General features: G+C 40.2%; 1 protein-coding gene across 6 annotated transcripts in view; it reads right to left on the bottom strand.

The window, feature by feature from the left end:
• NDST2 (N-deacetylase and N-sulfotransferase 2) overlaps window positions 1-19,716 on the bottom strand; it is a 134,568-nt gene that overhangs the window by 90,337 nt on the left and 24,515 nt on the right. For 4 of the 6 annotated variants that reach the window (XM_067000395.1, XM_048060001.2, XM_067000396.1 and 1 more), the window contains exon 2: window positions 17,479-17,558. The gene's annotated coding sequence lies outside the window, so the exon portion shown is untranslated. Of the gene's footprint in view, window positions 1-17,478; window positions 17,559-18,190; window positions 18,348-19,716 lie in introns of those variants that run through there. The other 2 variants (XM_048060003.2, XM_048060004.2) reach the window with 1 other exon arrangement.

The following is a 19,716-nucleotide window of genomic DNA, read 5'->3' as shown; positions in this document are numbered from 1 at the left end:
CTCTGTCGCAACAGAGCCTGTGGAAGCCTCAACAAATGCACTGATGGGAAATCGCTGAGTCCAATGGAAGGGAACAGCACTGTCATTCTGGAATACCTTTCTTTTGCTGTATTTTCAAATCCAACTTATTTTTGAGGCTTAAGGAAGACATTTTAGAAAAACAACTTATTTGGAAAGCAGGAAATTGAATAAGTAGTTGAAATTGACATGAAATCACATAATATTTGGTGTTTGTATTTTGTTTTTAGTGTTTACATTTTGTACAATATAAAGGACAGATCTCAAGTGTTTCAGGCTATTGCAGAATTAAGGATGCGTGAACTCAAGAACGAAAGAGCCAATACAAGAACTAGACTCCAATAACCAAAAATTAAGGCAAACTGTAAAATCTTCAGGATTTCCATAGCTGGGGACCTTATGGCATTTTGCCTCTAGAAAAACCTTGACAGTGGTACACTAATAAACTGTGTCAGAAGGAATCAGCCTTCAGAATAGGAAAAATAACACCGTAAGAGAACTATATGTGCCAGGAAGGATCACTGGATTATAACAGCCACCATCTAAGCACCAATTTCTGAAGTTAGGAGGTATTTCCAGGTATAATATAAAAGTCACCTTTGGTGGTTAATAGTACTAGCCACAGTATACTCATGAAAATCTCAGAACCCATAAAAGGCCTGAGTGACAGTTTACAGAGGAACAGTTACAGAACTGCTATTTTGCAGCTCTCAATCTAAAAACAGTAGGACATGAACATTTGTTTTCAAAGAATAATTTAACCGAAGGCCAGATGGAATGAAGCGGGGAAGCTACCAGGAGCATCCTAAGAATAAAATTTGTTGTTTTTGTTCTTACAAAGTTGGTGCAATTCTCATTGGGGAAACCAAAACCAAACAGAAAAGGTTTATAGTGGTAGGGGGGAAAAGAAGGAGGCATTTCAGAGGGCAAACTGAATCTAAACATATCTATGTTGAAAACTGGAATACTTTTTTTTTCTGAAGTTTAAACCTGTCAGAAATACCCAGAAAAACTTTTGACTATCTCTACAATTATTAACATAACAATCCTCACAAACAGAGCGGGAGAGAAAGATCAGGGATTTCATTTCATGCAAACTCAAAACCAGGTAGAAGTATATTTTTTCCATAGAGAAGGCAGCATGTAAATCAAAAAAACCCAGCAGGGTAACAGAATAAATTGAAATACACAACCCAAGCCTCAATGCTGATGCTGTTTCAGCTCCCTCAAAATCAAACTGTTAAATAAAACAGATGCTCACCCTTTCCCCTATCCCTTATGAATGGTAACATGAAGCTGAGTGCCTATTAGGAAGCTAATCCCAAACCACAGTATCATTCAGTATCCCACAGGACTTCCCCCCTTTTTCCTCACTGTATCACTTTCTCTCAACTCCATCTGACATGGGTGACATATTTCTGGTAAAAAGAAGCTGCTTCAGCAGTATATTTTTGTAAATGTAATTTTTTTTGCAGTACCCCAGCCAACCAATTTCAAACCAAAAAACCAAAGTCCTGCTCATTATTTTATATGACTAAAAATCACAGGTCCACTATGCTCGCATCTATCTAGGGAATGCCTAATGAGCTTTGAGATAAAAACAGTAATACAATCCTTACAATAAATTAACTAAAGAATGGGATGGTATATTCACATATATATTTATTTTTGTTTTGTATATATTCACACACACCCATGCCTTTCTGAAGCAGTAATTAGAAAATTCCCTTTTAACACACCAGTGGCCAAACTGCTAACCTCTTAGCATTTTGGAAGCAGCTTCCACAAGAGGAAAAGCAACCTTGCAGCAGGAAAACTCCAGCAGGGCGACAACAGTCAAACAACAAACAGGCCAGAGAGCATCAAATGGAAAGTGAACTCTTGCGAAGCTCAGACATGCAAAAGCTGCTGATGGTACTGGGGAAGATGTATTTGTTTAGCAAGTTTAGGAACATACAGAAGGTTATTAATAGTTTGGTATAGAAATATTTTTCACTGCAATGCTTCAAAGAGATATACTGAAAGAAAGAGCTCACAATTGCTTATTAGGAATAGCACAGCTTTTCAAAAGCACCCATAACAAATTTCCACTTATGACCTTAAATTGAAACGCCACCCACTAACGTATAATTCCTGTGCTGGTATGGTCCTGACACATCAGGTTTTAGCTGAAAGGTCGCAAAAATATTTTCCCTCTCCTAACAAGTTAATGTACACAGAATCCTTATAGTTGAATCCTTAGTGTCTGAATGTAAATTCTAACCATTACTTCCAGAAGTGAAATGCACACACCAACAAACAATGCCAGGTAGTCGCTTCTCCCAAACTATTGGGTGGTCATCAGTCAAAACAACCCCTTCAGTAAAAAGGACAAGCTTAAGCCTTCCACCATAAACAAAAAATTCTCCTGATTCCTTGTAAAGGCATAGTCATCTTGCATGAAAAGTAATAAATCACAACGAAAGAAATATTTTCTGTGATATTTTAGTGCTATCATTTTGATTTTTCTGCTTTGTAGCCCCATTTCATGCACTTCAGCAGTAACTCCAACACCACATTTCAACCCCGGGTCTGTTAAAATCCATGATGCTCTAATATTTCTTTTAATAAGTACCTTATTCAGAAGGCTGTTTTGACACTACCAATAATACCGTGAGTAGGCAACCAGTGCACATGGGGATTCCGAGACTCACACTAAGCACAGGCTCCTGCTAACTTCAGCATCCCAGCTGCAAACCCAGGCAAGTCAGACTGCAGAAGTTCCACTTCTCGCATGAGGTAGCACTAAAATGAAGTCTAAAAGAAGTACCTCTGAGAGAAAAAGGTTATGCCAGAGCATGTATTGTATTGATTCATTCCTTACCTTTCCCTTTAAGTTGCAGAGGTTACGTCACCCCTCAAAACACAGCCATAAGCAGAAGCAAGAGTCATGTATGAATCTTCTTTCCCTGGGTGCTTTGGGGAAGCAGGAGCACGCACTCAAGTGAGCATTCATGCCTCTGCCAGCTTGAGGACAAGACTCTGCACCAAAGTCCTTAAGACCTTCTCACGGCTGCTGATTTCATCCAAGGAACTGAAAGAGCATCTCAGCAGGACACTGCCAGCCTCCTTTTCAGTTCCCTCTCTCCAACTGCCAGTCCCTGGCAAGTGAAACGTCAAGAACCAGGCAGGGGCGGTGTTTGGAGAAGGAGGGATAAGAGATTCTCACCATCCATCAACTTCAAAACCTATTCAGCCGACAACTTGAATGGAACTGGCATTTCATTCTCCATGGTAACACGAGATGGAAGGAGGTTGGAAAGAGAGAGAGAGAAAGAGAGGACAGACCCAGGAAAATCTGATGCTGAAGAAGCAGGGAAAGTTGTAAACTTTGCAACTTCTCTTTGCCATGCAAGTTGCGCGTAGAAGGGGGAAAACCCCTTTCCTTGCTCACACAGCCCCAGGACAAGCTGACCCCCAATCATGGTGAGGTGCCCCTTCTGTGAGCAGTGTACTGGTGCAGAAGAGGACATCCCTTCTGCACAGAAGTTCCCCTTGAATGCAGGGAATTAGGGAAAGCGGCAGATTATGGATAATTACCCCACAGCGAACAGAACTGCCTGAAAGGGAAGATCCTGTAATTCCCTGGACAGTACTTCTTTGCTACAGATCAAAACCACTGATGCTTACTGAGTTTATGTGCCAGCACCAGCTATAAACTGGAGCAGAGAATTAGCATCAACCCTTTTGCCTGCTTTGAACATTACTTTATTATGCTGAATCACCGAGATGCGCAAGGAGACATGCACAGGCTATTTCTTCTTTTCCAAGGCACACCAAAATTAAGCACGGAAGCAGATAAATTTAAAATTCGGGCAGCACCTTCGCCGAACTCACAAGAGCTCTGGGTAATTCAATTCTTATTAACATTGCAGGCCTGGCCATCTTCTGAACTTTATTCTGCTATTTTACATTCATAACTTGAGCTGTCACAGCCACAATGTGCACAACAGGGAAATTACATTTGGATTCATGCACATTTGTGTTCCAAGCCGGCCCCATGCAGCTACTGAAAGAGTCTCTGGCTAAAGCACTTATGCAAGATAACCAAACAAAGGACTGAAAAGCTCTGCAAATCCTGGCTGCTGCTGCTGCCATCTTATTTCTTTCTCAATTCTTTACACAGATTCTTTCCTGAAGGCCACATTTAAATCTCCCTCCCCCACCCAAGCCCACCACCTCTCATTTTGCAGTTTGTTCTCACTTGGGTTTTATATATGGGACAGACTGTTGTGCGGTACCTTTTTAAACCCTTATCTATACAGTCAGCTTTTTGTTAAAGGTGACCTGCAGAGTTGGTTTGAATTCTCCCAGTAGTGATCAGGTGTCAGCAAGTATGTTAAAAATGTATTTTTTAAGCTATCATTTTTCTTCATTATTCCTATTTCAATTTTGGACATTCAGCTTTCAGGTTCTTACATAACTCCTTATTTATCATTCATGACACTGCAACCCATATGGCATGTTAATACATGCCCCTGTCCACTGAACTTCAGCTTTTATCTATCAGCCATTTCAAAGCTATGCAAATACATTCTTGCTTTTGAAAAATACTTTCATCCTGGGAGAAAATGTGGTTTTCTCCTTTGTCTCCCAAGACTCAGAATCTTGTTAAAAAACACATGGCAGCCTCAGAGGGAGCAATCCTAGTCACCTCACTTCTGCAGCCACTTCCTACTGTGCTCTCCAACGCATCTTCCTGAGAGATCCTTCACCTCAGGCAGAGGGGGACATATCTACTTTTCGAAATGTACTTCAGGTGCATGGTCTAGACATAATTTCCTTCTTCCCTCACTACTTCAACAAGAGAAATGAGACTGTTCCATTCTCTCTCTCCCAGCCAAAGCCAACTGAACTGAGAGTTACACAGCAGCTGGAAGATGTTACTCCCCTACAAGTCTAAATAGGCAAATAAATGCTGTGAAATGCATCCACACAAACAGACAAATTCAGTTCTTTTCACTTGCTTTTGAAGATAGTTTGGAATTCCGAGAAGGCATTTGCATCCTTCTTTTAAAATCTATTCTACCCACATCTATTAAGATGAGGATATCTGAAACAAAAAACTTTTTATGTTCCTTTCATAGAACAACCTCAGAGTACTTTGTTATTTTGCTTTGTTAAGGAAGCACAAAAAGAAAGACAGTATTTTTGCCACTTGTCACAAAGCAGCAGCATCTCCTCTGCAGTTGCTGTTCACTGAGTTTCACCTTGATCCTCTTCAAGGTCTGAAAGCATTATTGTTTATCTGTAGCTCAGGGAAGGGATTTTCTTTCTCTCTGAAGTTGATTGTAACATACTTCAAAGACTTGCCATCTACTAATATCATCCACTTGTCTTGCTGTGATCCCAACTCCACACCAATGGAAAAGAAGAACTTTCCCAAATCCATTCTAGCAGCGTACTTCAGGCAAGGGGGAAAGATACTAACACAGTGTTACCAATATTCAGAAATGTGCCAAAAAGCATTCCAAGAGCAGAGAGTCATACCAACCATATTTTTCTATTGCACAGTTTCCTACAACCACCAGAAAGGGAACATAGATGTGTCTCACCAGCAAGATACATGTTTTGGAAATGAAATCTCCAACGAATAGATTAAAGCTAGCATCACAAGGCACCCTACAGAGAGGTACTTGAAGTGCAGAGAGAAGCATGCCCACACAGAATCAAGGTCTCACCCAGCTTCCTAAACAGAAGAATAAACAGTACAGTACAGCCAGCATTCAAAGGACTGCCCACCATGTGTGCCTGTCATGCAAGAATAAAAGCTGGAATACAGCAATAGCTTAAGGCTGGCTGAGAACGAAGCCGACTTTGGTTGTGATCAAGTTTGGTGGTCTGCACACAGCCATCACGTCACAAAAGCTGCCATCTCAACTGGCTGCCATTTCACAGAGCAGTGAAGCAGTAGTGAGCTGTGCTGGTGGGACTGACTGGCAATGCCACGCCATGACAGCCTACGGTGCACCTGCTCGGGGAACAAACACAGCTTCAGTGGCCACAACTGTGAACCCAGAACCAAATTCACTGCTTTTCCAAGCAGGTGTCCACTCTAAAAACCATGCCTACCAAGAAAATTAACAAGAGAATTTACTACACCCTAACAGTGCTATGATTTAGCAGTAGAATGTTTCACTGCAGCTATTCACTGACGTACCACATTAAAAGAGCAAGATGAGCAGTCCTCTTCTGTATTGAAAAAGTAAATTAATTAGAACTTAGCAAATATGGTAGGTTTGGAGTTAAGTATCCATCTACCCTACTAGCACAGCAGAAACTGAGACAGAATTTAGTGTCCAAGAGAAGATGTCTTGAAAGATACTTTAACACAATGGACAGATGCCCCAGCCTGATTCACTTTACATGTGAAAACAGTGGGGATCAAATACTCTCCTGTTCCTGCTCACAACCTTGAGGAAAAGCTCAGTCAGTCAGATATTCCATATCCACAAGTACTCATAGAGAGGGATACTATGCAATAAATTAACACAACAGCAAAAAAAAAATAGCAAAAAGATGGAAGAGTTGAGGGACTGGCAGGGCAGCCAGGCCTGACACCCACAAGTCAATGTCAACTATTATGCTTTTCTGGTCCTCGGTGCCCTTTTATTTCATATAAACCAGAACCCTTCAGCCCCAGAATAATGACACATTTATCAACTTGACAGGGCAAAAGACTCAAGTCCAGGAATCTCCACCCAGGTCTACAGCTACCCCACTGAATGCCATGGGTAAAAATAAAAGGCAACGTCTCTGGCTTCTGCACCTCTAAAGACAATTTCTAATCAATGTAGCAAAAGAACAAGTTCACTCTTATGAGCACCATGAAATAAAACTCAGATTTTACCTGGCTGAAATGAAGGATGGGAGAAAGAAAAAGCAAGAAAGGCACATGCTTAATTATAAAGATGCAGAAGACGAAACAATCAAAACAACTACACGTGAATCTTTCAAAGCATACATTAAAAGGGCTTCTAGGAATAAAACAGACTAAAAAAACATGGTGAGAAAGCACACAAAAATCTTCCAAGAAGTTCAGAGCTCAAACAATTCTGAGGACAGCATTCTGGAAATCCAAAGCATCTTGATTTAAATTGACAACCATAGCTCAAATGTCTCTGAGCTATTCTCACTAAAAGTCATTTCAAGGTAGGAATAAACACGGCCGGAGAGTTCACTAAGTGAGTTGACCTGATTATATAACACGTGTGTCATCAGCCAAAGAACACATGGTACCACTGAATTTCCAGTCATGTCTCACTTCAGACACACAACCCCAAAAGGAAAGGGGTTCTAACCAATCTTCTTATTTTCCTACTAACTCAGCATCTCAACAGCTTAACTATCTATAAATAAACTTCTCTCAAGGAGAAACTGACTTCATTTAATTTTGTATCGTTCTGCAAACAAGAGGGCGGTATTTAGACCAGATGGCACAATTTACTTCAGCCTTTCTGCTACAACTAACTAATCCATGATTTCTAAACTACTTTCTAGTTTTAAACACAGTAATTCTGGTAAAAAACAAAGAAACCTCCCCTTCATTGGGTGAAGGGAAAAGCAGAATCAAACACTTCCTAACATGCCAGCTGTGCAAAATGTTACATATAAATACAAAGAAGAACCATAAATTACATATTTTTTTACTCACCCCCATTCCAAAGATATCAAAATAATGCAAAAACCAGATGAGGTACCGTGCAGATGTGACCTAAGAGGCCTCAGGCACTGACAAATGAGTAACTTCTGTAACTTTCAAGGCAACCCAAGCTCCCAGCTGCCTGCTTCTCTTCCCCAGTGTAATAAGATATAACACGAATTCAGTTTACAGTATGATGGCATATTTTGGCTGGAAGGCATATGAGATGTGAATTTAACAATGTGTTAAATTGGAGTGTAGCACCTGTGTCTTACTACCAGCCTGCTTGATTTCCCCAGGGCCAGAGATGTGCCTGCCACCTGGAGATGGGCAGTGCTGCCTGACTAGCTCTTCCTGGGCAGAGCTGGCAAGCCTGACTGCAGCCCTTAGGCACCTAATAGTGGTGGGGAAGGAAAGGGCACTTTGAATGCTATCAAACGCTTCACTGAAAAGGGATCGTCCCTGAAAGAAAATAGTTAACACTGTTTACAAGCATCTCTCTTATTATCTCCTCCCACTTGCCAGAGCTGATACAAGAAAAGGTGGGTATACATTATAGTTCAGACAACTGCTTCAAATGACCACACCATAGACAGAAGCAGCAAGACCTGCTACAAAGAGACATGTCAGGGGATGCCCGTCTCTCCTACTGAATGCTTTAAAACAAACCTCTCAGCCACAGCGAGGGTTCTTATCAAACACTTGCATTCTCTCAAGATTATCTTGCTGGCAAACATGGGTAGTACAATGCATAATGAAATGGATCAAGCCTTGCTGCCCAAAAAATAAAATTGGGCAGCTGATTTTACCAAGGGTTAAAAAAAAAGTTTGCAGCTCTCACTAATGGCTTTGTAAGTGCCTGATTGCTAATGCTAAAAGCTTCCTACATTTAGGTTATGAATTTGGAAGGGAGAAATTAAAAAAGGTGTGTTACACGCTGTCTCACAGGCATGTTAATTTCTGCCTCTTCTCTGAGATAATTTCTATGTTGCAGTTTTTTGCATTTCAGAATTCCATCTTCATGTGGAGCAGCAATAAAGGCGATGTGTTGCTGAAAGCACTTCATATTTCTAGGCTGACCTTCTGTTCACTGCTTCCCCACACAGACAAATGCCAAAATAACAAACCAGTTCTTCTGTCCTGCTGCCTTTTTTCTCTGACCTCCAGTAGTTATTCAACTACTCCCAAATATTCTGTGACTGCTTGGAAAAATCTGCTTTATATTCCCACCCCCTCAAACCATTCCTCTGTAAAACAGTTAATCTTGAAAATACAGTGCTGTCACCTTCCTTGTGCAGGTTTCTGCCATTACTGTCTCTATGGAAACAATCAGAACATCAAATATGTCAGTAAGAATCATTTATAAAATATTAAAGCACCAAAGGTAAAGATTCTACATAAAAACCAATCAAGACAAAATTAGCTTGTTAGCATGGAAACATTGGCTTTAAAGATTTTCAAGTTCATATGAAGTCTTAGGGTGAAGCTGCAGTCAGCTTTGGCCAGGAGAGAGGTGCCAGTGCAGCCCCAAGCATAAAGTCACACAGCCAAAGGCTGCAAGTATCAGCTGGGACAGAGCATTGCAATCATCCCTTTTCCATCCATTTTAAACACACAAATAGAGACACTAAACAAAAGTAGGCCAGTGTATCTCCAAAACATAACACCAGCATGAGAAATAGACATGCAAGGAATGGGATTTGCTTCTCTGAGATTTAAAAATCATTAGGTAAGGCCCTTGTAGCTTGCTTTGCTTTAGCCTGTATCTCAACAGCAATTCAGTCATCTTCTCCACTGTTCACCATCTTCATTCAGTTCCACAACAGAAGCAAAGTTAAAGCCAATTATTCTTAGCTTCCCAACCAAACAAAGATTTAAAGCATTTCTTAGAGAAACATTGGCTACAGAGCTTGGCTGGACAGCTATTCTGCTGTGTTGTGGCTTTAGCAATGCAAAAGCAGAGTGCTTATTGCTGTAAGAATGGGTTCATCCAAGCCCTGTATGTGCAGAAGAAGCAGTTTTCCCCCACTCGCAAAGCTCGCCACATACTTCACTTTGACATGTTGACTCAATTATAGCACACGGGAGCCTCCAGGGAACAAACACAGCTTTTTGAGACAACTTCCTCCCCATCACACACACATGCTCTCCGTGCTTTTTTAGAACCTCATTTCAGTGAATGTTTTGCCTTTCATCATCCCATTATTCTCTCCTTCTCTCCCCTCTGTGTGTTATTGCGATGTACCCCCTTCGTGTTGCTGCTTTTCCTCACCTGTACTGGCTTAGAAAGTAAGCTACCTCAAATTCAGCTACTGAAGTTAAAACACTGAAAGCAAAAGCAAGAGGGACTCGTTATGCCAGCTTAAGAAAACAGAGCAAGAAAACAGCTCAAACACAAATTAGAGCCACAGAGCATGAGGGACTTAACAGGATGTAAATTGAAAACAAACAAACAAACAAAAAAACCCAAAAAAACCAGAAAGCATTATGGACCCTAAAGAATAAATGTACTGTTTTCTTAATAATTCCATGGCAAATGGTAAGCACCAGGTGCCATTTCAGATAGAGGATACAGGCTGCCAACTAGTCAGTGGTGGATAGGTGATCCTGAAGATTGCTCGCTGCCTTTAGGGCTTGGCTGAAGGACTTCTGCACACCCCCTGCCTTGAGCACTATGGACACACACAGCGAACTGCTGCTCCCTTACATTCAGATACTCTCAAGTGGCTCAGTAAAATAAATAGTCTACAGCACTCTCAACTTAAAAACGATTTTTTGACTGGATGATATTTTCCTGACTGTTAAAAACTTGTCAGATTACTTTCTTTTTGTCACAGAACTGGACACTTGAGCAACAGCTCAGGTACTGTAAGATGGAGTTACTCCTTTTGTCACTTGAAACATATGCTTTTAATTTTCAATTTCCAAAATATAAGATTACACAGTTTGGCTGAGATTTCCTCTATTAGACTGCAGCAGTCAGCTGGGATGAATCCAGAAGGGAACGGGAAGGAGAGAATGACTGAAGGATTTGGAATTCTGCACCATCAGTATGGTCAGGAAGAACAAAAGTTATAAATTACAGGACTGAGAGGAAACACAGAACAGCGAACAAGGTACACTGAATTAACCAGAGTCTTCTGTGGGGGCTCCCCCTCCACCCAAAAGCATCTTCTAGAAACAGAGGGTGAATTTCAATGCATTGTTTCCCTGGTAGTTAATGATTGCATTAGTTCAGAATATCAGGAGACTTTATGGTAGTACAGAAGATAATAAGTCAGAGCAGGAGTTTATCTTGCTCAAATATTGGACAGTTTGAGAGCAAGCCACTCCTTTCTATTGAAAAGTTTCAAGAAATCTTAAAATATTCATGGACATAATCAGTATTTAGAAACTGACGGACACATTGTACTGTATGAGCTCTTATCCTCTTCCATCTAGTGCTTCTTTTTCCTTTTTTTTTTTTTCCCCTTTCCTTTCCATCAGTCATGCATGCCCAGTCCCACTGATTGCTATCTACACCTCAAAATGAAGAACAAGCATGGCCATGAATTCCCCAGACAAATCAGGGCATAACAAAAAGCACCTCCTGTCTGCAGTTTAGGTTTGCTTCTGTTCAGCTCTTCTGAATAACTTTGTTCTTGTGTGGATGAAGAAATGTAAAAAAAGGAGGTTTTAAACTACCTGTGCTGAAGCATTCACTAATTCCAAAATATATTATTTCACCTTTGTCACATACTCAAAAAAGTTTCAAACTTTTAAACTTAGAATTGTATTTGTATGTCACCCTACTGCTTGTGCTACTTATGTTACCATGCTACTTGCTGTTTGGGTGGGTACCCCTCTGTCCCTCTTGTAGCCTTTTCACTGCCTTTAAAGAGTCTACAGAACTGCAGTTTGAAGTGCAGGTAACAGTATAGTATCAACGCAGTATTTTCAGTATCTGTTGTGTATTTTGAGGGACTATAGTACAACTCTCAGACCAATTATAATAGGCTACTCTAATCAGTTTGATGTTAACTACAGTGTGACCTCTAGTAAAAACTGCTCTTAGGACTCTGAACAATATCGAAGTCAGTGCCACAACATCGAGCTGAGAAAATCTAAGTGGTAAACACTACAAGCTTTTGCATTTACTGTATGACTACTGCTGGACCAATCATACCACTGAGATCAATAGGGGAGATCGTTAGCAAAACTCCTTCATGTACACAGAGGGAGCTTTCATTTGGGGGATTAATACAGAGCATTTGAAAAGGAAGCTTAAAGAACAGCAAAACCAGGTTAAATTATCTCTGAATGAGAAGCCGAGAGCATGATTTAAGATACCTTAGTTTACCACATATTGACTTCCTATCTTTAAAATTTTAATTTCACCTTTCCCAATGCACCTGGGCAAAGAGGTCTTCAGCAGTCAATGCACAGAAGTTCCCCCACCCTCCACAAGCCTTCAGAAAACAAAGTGCAAGGTAGAATGGCTGTTTCAAGTGAAAACATTGCCTTGTGGTGGCAGATATATCAAAAAATGATAGCTGATTTACCAGACGCTGAGATGGGTACTTTGTATTGATGGAGAAAAGGACCCAAAAAGGGTCATTGTCACAATAAATGTCATCCCCTATAGCCCCAAGATTGGTTACTTTCAGTCTCATTACTTGGATATAACTTTCAAAGATCCTCTTAACAGGAAAGATCTTAGAAAAAAATGGAATACTAAAACTTATCCAATTTATGAAGGGAAGACCTAGTCAGCTGGGGCCAAGGTTAACTTACCAGCTTCCCATCTCAGCAGATATACTTAAGGCAGGGAAAATGAAGTCCCTTGATAAAGTCCCCGAAACCTGATGCATCACGTACGTAAGTAGTCAGAAATGTTGCTTTCTTAGTGTGACTAGAAGCACAGCCACAGTTAATCATCTAAAGCAATATTTGGATATGTAGCCAAACATATCTGAAATCCCTGTCTTGGCTGTACGAGTTGACCAACGGGCATTAAAGGCTGAAGAAACCAAACATACCTGGGATAAGAGATCGATACCAGAGAACGGAGCAGTTTCACGAGCAATTATCAACATGGCAAACCAGTACTAGTGTCGTTCAGTTGAAGAAGACAGAAAATTTTGCAGGTCTTGCTTACAAAAGGGCATATGAAGGAAGCAAATATAGAACCAAAAAGAAGCAAAGGGCCATCGCTAGTCTTTGCAGTGATGTAGTGCCGTCTAATGGAAAAATGTACGTACACTCTGAAGCAGATACGCATTTAATCTTCTCAGACTATTCTTCCTTAGCTTTCCTTAGCCTTCCTAAATTTGTGTTCATTACCTCTTCCCTCTTTGATTATTTCATTAGTGAACTAAACGTCATCTTCGTACTCTGTCTTGGACTTTCACCCTAACAGATTGATGAAAATGGAAAAGCTGAAACATTGGGTAGAAAACACTCTATTTTCTATGCTTTTCACATTTTCACATGGCATTGCAAACTGGAAAATACTTTTCATACACATTCCCAAGGTTCGCAGGTACAAACCACAGACAAAAAGGAGGAAACAAGACCCTGCATGCAGTATAACCAAGCCACAAATGCGGGCTACTCAGATACTGACTCATTACCAGCAATAGTCTGAACTTGCTCCAAATGTTCTGATACTCTAAAACAGAGAACCAACAAGGCAAATAAGCTTCAGAAGATTTATTTCTTTTGGCAAATGAGTGGTTTTCAGTCACGTAACAGCTTACTTTAAAGAAACTAAATGAAATCCAAACCATCCTACTGATTCTTCACTGTTCAAGAGGCCACACTGAACACTGCTTACAACCGAATGCAGCTATACCAGAGCCCAGCAGGCTCTCTGGAGGAATCACACACTACCAGAACAGTCAAAAACGACATGCAAACCCAGGTCCCCATTCTTCATGGTATTCCCCAGCTACTTCAGATATCCCTTCGTATTAACATAAAAGGTACAGATAACCTGCTTGGTAAAAATGAACAAGTAGCAAAAAAGCTGAACTTCATTTATTGCTTAGTAAATAATACATTAATTCCACAAATGAATTCCCTTGGTGCTATTTGTACCCCTTTTCTTTGACATAGCAAACTAATTAGTTACCCTGCTGACAGAATACAACCTCTAAATCCAGATAAAGTTTGCCATACACGTGGAGAAGAAATAGGACAACAATCACGTAACACACATTTATCACATTTTTAACAAGCTTCTGGAAACTGGGTATGTTCAGCAAAAAGCACAGTGTAGGAATTTAGACAGAACAAAATGAAATGCCTGAAAGCAAGATTGTTGGCAAGGAGCTACTCTCATCCAGATGAGGAAGGACTGCACTTCTCAGCAATTTTTCAGATGCAACACAAATTCAAAGCTTGTACTTTGAAGAATTTCTCCTGCCTTTCCTAGTTCACGGGAAATTCCATCTCTGCCAGCCAATTCAAGGGGAACTGAACAGCAAATTCCATTAACTTGAACTCTGAGAAGGCAACTCAGGCTACTGTGAGTCACTGACAGCTGGGAACAATCCTACCAGCTTTGGAGACACACCAAATTCAGTGCAATATCCACCCCCATGTACTCTAGTCCACAAAAGCCAGCAAATCTGAAAGGAATCGCAACGATGCTGCTACTTACTGGAGAGGGAGAGATCAGTCTACTTAAAAAAAATCCCTCAACAGAAAGAGCCTGCTTCAGGCAGTTACTGATAATTCAGCCCCGTGTGCCTACAGCTCCTCAGAAAAGCACTTCATGTTCAAACCCCTTATTTCTAAAACAGAGGTCTGAACTTCTGGTTCAGAAAGCCTGAGCTTCTGGTTTGGGTGATGATCTGAAAAGGAGGCTGAGTCCTGCAGTACGTGTTCTTACAGCCACCTCCAACCATCAGTTCTCTGGGTACACAAAACGAAAAGCAGCAGGTAATGCGTTAACGTATGGAGTCCAAAGATCCCTCTACACTTTCCACATGCATCAAAGGCAGTGTTCAAGCCTTCCTCCACCATAAACCAGAGCACAAAGAAACAGATACCCTGGAACATCAGGGATGAACCATCAGCTCCTTTCAATGCCTAAAACTACATTGTTGAATCCAACATTTTTTTCCAAGTGAAGAAACATTCTATACCTCTGGCACCATCAGGATTAAGGAAAGCCTGCACTATGCCTGTTCCTGAAAGGCCTCAGACTCTCATTTTACTTCCTGCCTATCCTCACACTCAAAAATGCGCCCCAGATCTGAAACAGGTTTCACTAAATAGGCTGCTTGATGAACAGATCCCACTTTTGCATTGTATACTGCTCTCGTTAGCCATGCAAACTTACTGCATCTCCACAGCTTAGCCAACTACACAAATATCATGGAAGGCATACAGTAACTCATTCAACAGGATTAGAGAAATGACAAGAGGAAAAAAGCACCTTGATTCAGATCACCAAACTCTGTCTTTTAAAAAAGTGCATTTGGAAATAAAGTTAAAGAAGCTGGGTGTTGGTTTTTTTTCTGATTGATTTTTTGTGTGTGTTCCTTTCCTTTCCTTAGGAATCCATTCCTTTTGAGAGGACAACAACAAAAACAGAAGTATCCTTAATAAGTGCCCTAACACTTTTCAACATATAAGCTTTGATTGGTTTTAGGGCCTTGTATGCAACAGCAAGCTTTAGAGAAAAAACATGTAACCTCCAACTCAGTCATACCATTGAGTCTTGCATGATTTAGCTGCTAAACATAAAAACACCAAAGATACTTAGCCTCAAAAGTACCATGGGAATTGCTGAACTAGACCTTGCTGGAAATGATTATTCTCAACAACCCCCCAGGTACAGAGAATTACTCCTTGTGATTATTTAATAAAATTACAACCTCATAACTACAACTCCTTCTAGGCCAGATCCTCACATCTACCTGCCATCTCTTGCTATTAAGTTCACATCTTGCTTGCATGCAAGTCCTTCTGCATGCGATATTCCTCATGATTGCTCTTCACCGCTTCGTGACAGAAGAAACATGCTGAGCACAACTGGCAACTCCAATCCGTATTGTTGTGCCAAATGTCAGCCAGGGACAGCCTTCTGACACACAGAACTAGCTGTGAGTTTTATGCAGTACACTACTTATTTTAGTGTCCTTCTGTTAAGAGACTCTAAGTCCCCTTAGTCAGGAGGGCTTTTCTGATAGATGACGTAGAGTAAAGGAATCACAGAACAACACTTTGCTCCACCTGGCATATTTATCTATGCACAAAAACAGGATGAGAATCTTCCCTTGCCTTTCAAGATTTCAAAGGTATGCCCTGAAACTTACTAGGCTTTTTTTGAAATGAGCAAAGAAAAAAGAAAAAAAGAAAAAGTATAATACCTTCTAGACTTTAAACATCTCTATTAAAAGCTTTACTACAGGAAACAATATCAGTAACAGACCAAATTTCAATCTACCTCAGTATGTTCAAGAACTAGAAATGCAAGTTTCAAGTCCGAGAGTCCAGCTTTCTAATGGAATATAAAATATTTGCTTTTAATCTTGAACATTCTCAGATATTTTTCTTCATAAAGTCAAGATATTTACTTTATATACTTTATTGTGTATAAAAAACCTCTTTAGGCTACTAGTTGGAAGTTTCTAGAATGTTTTACCCATTACTCTCTTCAGGTCCTAAAATATTAAGCTAATGACTCCAGTGCAGGGCGTTTTTATGGGTACAAGCAGATAACACCCATGTTTTTAAATAAAAACCACGAATAAAGAAAATTGTCTGCAGAAGACCAATACACACATAATACATAACAGCATAAAGTTTTATGGATGCTCTTGAAGAATGAACTTCAAACATTATGCACCCCCATTTCTGACAGTTAATGCAGTCATATGAAAAACAGATCAATACAGACTCTATAGCATCACATATTTACTTTCATCTACCCTTCCTTAAGGTACTAATACCATTCTATATACGCAGTTTTGTTTGTGCGTAGATATTAATCTATAAAATCTACAAAACACTATTTCACAACCATAAAGCTCTGAGATGTTTTCAAAAGTTCCTTTCTGTGCTAATCCTCTGTTGTTTTAATCTATTCACTGCCAATTGAAAACACTTGTAAAACGACATCCTCACCCCCACGCTGCACCTTCCCATGTCTGGCACACTCAGTATTTCACTGACTCAAGGGAAATATTTCTAGAAATTCCTGCGCAATTACTAACAGCCCCTTCTCTGTCTTGGCAGTGCAACAGCATTAAACTTATCCCCCATCTCATAAGTAGCCTTTTCTAGTTGATAAAAGCCTGTTTTCTTTTTCGTTTTCTTTCAAGTAATGCTTGGGTACCTCAGTCAGTTTCAGAAGACAACTGATGTGTTAGATGTCAGATTTGATATAGAATTCATACAACTATGTATCAAATGGGTAGTCAAGCACCCCTCATAGCCATCCTTTTCCATACTGGTCACTCAGTAGGAATCATATTTGCATTACTGTTTATTTTCATGGTCTTTGAGATTCATGTTGCTCTAAATGCAGATCTGTGAATTCAGAGGCGAGAGATGCTCATCTTTCAGCTTCTTTGGTCTGTGGTGCTGCAGAATGCCACACAATTTACACTAAACCAGAATTTGACAGTGCTTTGATGGCTGATGCTCAAAGCTTTATGAGCTGGTAGATTAGATTCCTTCCACTGCAAACCTAGATACACTTCAAGGTGATAGGTTTGGTGAGTTTAAATTTATCAGTTCCTAGGAACATAAATCTACATCAAAGAGGATGGAAGTTAAATACTCACCCTTTCAGCAGCACCTTTGCTCAGAAGCCAGCACACAGAGCAAAAGCCAACAATGCCTGGCTCACAACTGCACCCTCCAGCTGGGGAAAAAAAAAAAAAAAAAGGCAAAATGAGTCTGGATTGGAGATAGATGGAAAAGAAAGATCAAGGATTACTTTATGTGAGCATAAAAATCATTGCACACGCATTGAACAAATCATCATATTTTGTTCTAAACTTGTACTATTCAATGAGATGGTTGTGCACATTATTGTGCCTCCTTAAAACCCAGCAAGTAGAAGTAACGACTGTATTTCTTAGTCATGGAAAGTGATCCTGAAGTATGTAAAATGTAAAGCAGGAAGGGAAGGAATACAGTAAGAACCTCCGGGCTTGTTTAAGAGTTGACAGTTCACTAGTCAGAGTTAAAACTTCCATGATGGTATGCATCATGGCACTCAAAACCTGGCTTTAAATTTCACATGAAGACTCTTCCTCATAATGGAAGAGATAAAACACCCCCTTAGATTAAGCCCTCTGTATACTGGAGTTCAGACAGCAGCTTAAATCCTTGTACAGATCCATGTAGAGACCATGTACCGAAATGCAGTGTAGCATCATAAATTAGCTTTGTCTTAGTGCTGTTTGCAAACTAAGGTTACATTTCTACGCTTTATAAAGGAAAACACCCCAAACTGGTACACTTCCCGAATTCTTTACATAATCTCCTCACGTTAATTCCAGCGCTGCCTTCCAGCCAACAGGAGTCAGCCAGCAAATGCCAAGCACAGCCACGTATTTCCTCTCACGAGCCAGCAATGTGGGCTGCTGCTTCATGGGGTGACTCCTCATCATCTCCCTTCACCACACCAGAGCCTTCCAGGCACCTGACAGCCTATCCAAAAAAGAAGCAACTGGCATAGCACAAGGTTTTCAGTTTCATGGCCAATTTGGCACAAGGCAAACAAGAAGCTTAGGGCAGCTCTCCATTCTCTCAGATGCAGTCAAACTGACTTTCTGGCTGCAATTTAAGACACAGTTTGGTTCATCAAGGAAAAATTCTCTGCTGCTAAAAAGGTTTACTCCTGATCTTACCATTCCTTCCCTTGCAGGCTGGCCGAATGTAACACAAGTAGTAACTCACACTCTGGGAGCTCCATCCCCACCATTTACCTAGATGAAATCAGAAACAAAACAGCGCAACCAGACCTCCAATACTAGTTAGCTCCTATTCATTTCCAACTGCAGCTTTTAGGCAGTATGCAGCAACATAATGCTATTGAAAGTCACTCACAAAGCTTATTCATCTTTCTCCTCCCCTTTTATCTTTTTACACTGTTTGCTCTAATGCTCCTTTTTTGAACATATTTTCTAAAGAAAGGCAGCATCTAGCACTGGTATGCAATAATGTAGATAGGAATCAGCAGGAAGCATTAGGGATGCAAAAATAAAGAGTTAAGAAAGGCTGCCAACTTTCCTTAATACTTCAAAAGCAAACAGAAACTAAATGAGTGAAAGAGCCTTACTAAATTATCCAATCTATTTTCATCTGAAAGCTGACTCTTTGATGTTAGATTATTTTTTGAATCTTTCTACCAGAGTATATTATATATGTTCTTCCACCCTTTCCTTTGGGGAGACTATGCCATACTTTAATATATTTTATAATCTCATTCCCTTGTTTCTAGTTATATCCCTTCTTACCCTATTAAATTAATTAGTATTCATCTTTCAAGTATGTGCCTCTCAAATATTCGTAGACTTATCACTTCTCATAACAGCACTTCTGGTTATCACATAGGCAAGGAAAGCATATTTGCCCATCAGTCCCTCAGTCTGCAGTCATTTGTCATTTTTCCCTCAGCTCTCTTCAATTGGTTTACATCTGTCTAGAAACAAGATTTTTGGGCCTGCAGTCTTGGCAAATTAATTCTCAAACTTGTTAAAGAAGGGAACTCCTCTCTAATTTGTATAACCTGAAATCATATTAATTTGATACTTGCTGTCACAATGCATCTGCAAACTGACTTATCTGCTGCACAGCCACCCACCCAAAAGCACACTAGTGCTTTTCTAGCTTCAGTCTCCCCCAAAACAGACTTCAGGTTAACATTTTTGACTACATTCTCTCCATTAGCTCCCTACAAACGGAAAATATCTAATTTTTATACTCCTTCCCTATTTTTAACATCTCTAGTTCTTGTTTGTTGCGTCCTTTCTTCACCTATATTTGATTCACTTCCAACTCAGCATCAGAAG

This window comes from Anser cygnoides, chromosome 7, assembly GCF_040182565.1.
Source record: "Anser cygnoides isolate HZ-2024a breed goose chromosome 7, Taihu_goose_T2T_genome, whole genome shotgun sequence".
Taxonomy (NCBI): Eukaryota; Metazoa; Chordata; class Aves; order Anseriformes; family Anatidae; genus Anser; species Anser cygnoides.
This window is presented reverse-complemented; position numbering and strand designations above follow the sequence as displayed.